This window comes from Fukomys damarensis, unplaced genomic scaffold, assembly GCF_012274545.1.
Source record: "Fukomys damarensis isolate Sample0158 unplaced genomic scaffold, DMR_v1.0_HiC HiC_scaffold_35, whole genome shotgun sequence".
Taxonomy (NCBI): Eukaryota; Metazoa; Chordata; class Mammalia; order Rodentia; family Bathyergidae; genus Fukomys; species Fukomys damarensis.
In genome coordinates, this window is record NW_022900947.1 from 48,090,518 (window position 1) to 48,094,073 (window position 3,556).

A 3,556-nucleotide genomic window follows, 5' to 3' on the forward strand; every position below is an offset into this window, starting at 1 on the left:
TTGAGACAGGGTCTCACTATGTAGTTGAGACTGATCTGGAACTCACTTTGTAGCCCAGGCTGGTCTCATAATCCCAATGATCCTCCTGCCTCAGCCTCCCAAATGCTGGGATTACAGGTGTAATTACAGGTGTGTCACCACACCCTGTGGTATTTCCTTTTTGCTTTGATTTGTGCTATGTTGTTTGTCCTTGAATATGATCCTTCGTACTGCAGAACATATAAAGTTTCATGCTACATTAGATTCTTTGAAAGTACAGACAAGGACTTGGATGAATGTTCTTTATTGAGGGAAGAATTTTGGAATAAATACAGCAAGGCCTAAAGAAGGTATTGTACTTCAACCCAAACTCACAGGAAATGCAACAGAGTTACTATAAATATAAGTTTAATAGGTAAGTTTCTCTAGAGAAATGAACCAGTAAGATATATGTAGATACATAGAAAGATGTCTTAAGAACAACTGGCTCATATGCCTATGGAGGCCAAGAAGTCCTGTGGTCCGCCCCTGAAGTGGTTTCCTCCCAAGCCTAAGGACAGATGATATCTGCCCTGAATTGGTGTCCAAAGGCTTGAGGACCAAGAGAGCTGATGTGGACAGCAGAACAGGGCATTTTGAGCACAGAAAGTGAGAATGAATCTCCTTCCTTCACTTTTGCTCTCTTTAAAAGCTAGAGTCTATCTAGATGCTGCCCATCCTACATTGGTGAGGACAATCTTCTTTACTCTCCTCATGGATTTCAAAGCTAATCTCTTTCCAAAACACTGGGAAATAATGTTTAATCACTTTAATCACTGTGCATATCCCAAATAGAATCTTAACCATCACCTCCAAGCAAAAGTGCAAGCTTCTTATGCTTCTTGTGAGATTATGGATGGCAGCTGCTCACAAAAAGCAGGAATATATTTTTTTTAGGTTCATTTTCAGCTACAGACAATTCTCGAGGGAAAAGGGAGACACTCACTTTTTTTTTAGTGTATACAGGCAAGAGCATTGCATATTAACTTCAACACCTATCTGAATATTATCTATGGCTGAAATATATAGAGTAGAAAAGTGATATATAAGCTTTTTCACTGTTTTTGTTTAATATATATATTTTGAGTCTGTGTGATTTGATGAATAAAAATTAGAATTTTTACCAATTTCTTGTTGATTTTCCCCTAGTAAAATCTATACTTTCATATATACTTTTCTTATGTATATAGAGCTCCAGTAGCCTTCTTTTTGCTGAGAATTGAAAGAGTTAACATTTTTATTTACAAAAATTTTTTAATAATTTTACATTTTGAGCTTTTCTTAGTAGTAAAATAGAAAATTGAACTTGAATTATGTTACACATAATGAGATCTTTCATTCTTTATTTTTTAATGAGATCATTTATCTTATTTACATTTAAACTGGTTGTTATTTATGTGTAGAGTTACTGTATGAGGAAATTTTTCTTCATCTTACTTCTATATTTATTCATGGTTTCCTTTGGATTGACAATTTCTCTATTTCCCCTTCTATAAACCCGCCAATTATACAATATTTCATTGTTAATAGTACTTTATATAGATATCACCATAATTTTATAGTATTCAAAGCCATATAAATGGAATAACCTCATATACACAAGGATTTACATACCTTAAAATGATATTTAATAATAGCACACATACATGCATTCTATCTAGGATATAATTTTGTATGGTTGGGGGAAATATGGATTTTAAAAGCTCACTTTAGTTTTGTGAATTCTTTTGTCTGGCTATGTAGGCTACAGTTATTTTCATTAGGTGTACCGGTGCATTTTAGGTATACATCATCACATTCACCACTGGTAGTTTGCACTTCTACATCATGTATCTTGGTTCTTCCTTTTTCCCCATTCCCCTTACCTCTCTTCCATTTCTCCACCTCTCCGATTTACAAAAAACTTTTTTTTTTCTGTTTTTCCTTCATTTTACACATTTTCTGCCTTCCCCTCTCCCCCACTCCCAAGCCCTCTCCCCTTCCCTTTGCCTCTTTTCTTCCTATTTCACATTAACTATGATACATTTTGGTCCTCATTTACACTTTCAGCTTCTCACACCAGAGAAACTATTCAGTGTTTACACCTGGAAATGTCTCACTGTGTCTATGACATATGGAATGTGATGGCTTTTAAGTTAAAGTCAGTGTGTAATGAATCATATCATTCAGTAGAATTCCTGACATAATGTATGGATTTCATACACATAACTATGTGAAAATGTGGCTCACTTACTTTCCAAGTCTATTTCTTCAATATAATGGATTTGAAAATCTGCCATCTAAGGTGACAGATTCCATTGGTTTAAATGAGCACTGCTGTATTAGCTGTATTCTCAATTTACCTTGGTAATAGCTAAGGTCATAATGGTTCTCATTGCATTAATCAGTGCTTTTCTGTGGTAAGAAATTATTTAAGTAACAAATATCTGCTCCTCATTAACCCAAAATTACAAATAGTTCTTCAGGGCTGGGGATTTAGCTCAGTGGTTCCACCACCTGCTTACAAGCACAAGGTCCCAAGTTTGATCTCTGGTATCAAAAGCAAAACAAAATAAAACAAAAAATAGTTCTTCAAAGTTATAGGTTTATAACTGTCAGATCAGGAGTGGAAATGGCCTTATAAAGTTTCAGGTTTAAATTCAAGTATTATAATACGGCATTTAGATGTTTTACTCTCCTGAGAGTTCCTTTGATAATTTAAAATATATTCATTTCTAACAGCATTTTTATTTTAAATTTTAGTCTATCTGATATTAGTGTAGGCAATCGAACTGTTTTTTTGTGTGTGGTTTCTGTTTTCCCGAACATACTTTTCTTCATCCAGTTCTATTTTTTTAGTTCATTAAACCTAAATTTAACTTCTGCTTTCTGATCGTATTATATAATCCTTTCATATCTAATATTATCATTGATATATTTGGATTTAGTGCTAACATTTTACTGTCCTACATTTTTGAAGTTACTTTTTAGTGAAGGCTGTAGAATTTATACAATTGATAGCTACTCAAAATTAAATTTGTATTTACATTAACTTTACATTATAAATATGTATTTATATTGAATTCTGATGACATAAAATTACTACTATACACCTTTTTTCTTTTACACATGTATTATAGTACTATATACTACATCTATTTATGTTACAAATCTAATGGTGCAGTTATAAATAATTATTACTTTCCTGTTTATGCTAAAGATTACCATGATACTATAGCTTTTATAGCCATTTTTTAATGTAATATAGCTTTGGTCTCTCAAAACTCTTTTTTAGCATATTTTGTAAATATATATAAATGTACAGTGTTTTAAATGTGTGTTGAGCCTAATAATATTACTACATAAATACTATTTTTCATATTGCATTTTTCACTTGCTGAAGACATCAGTTAAGAGAATAAAGGTCAGATGATATATATTTATGAGTTCTTTTATAATTATATAATTACTTTAATTGGTTGCCTTATTTTGTGTGTGTGAATCTGAATTACCATCTAGTGTTACTTGCATTATAGCTACAGAATTTCTTTTAGTATTT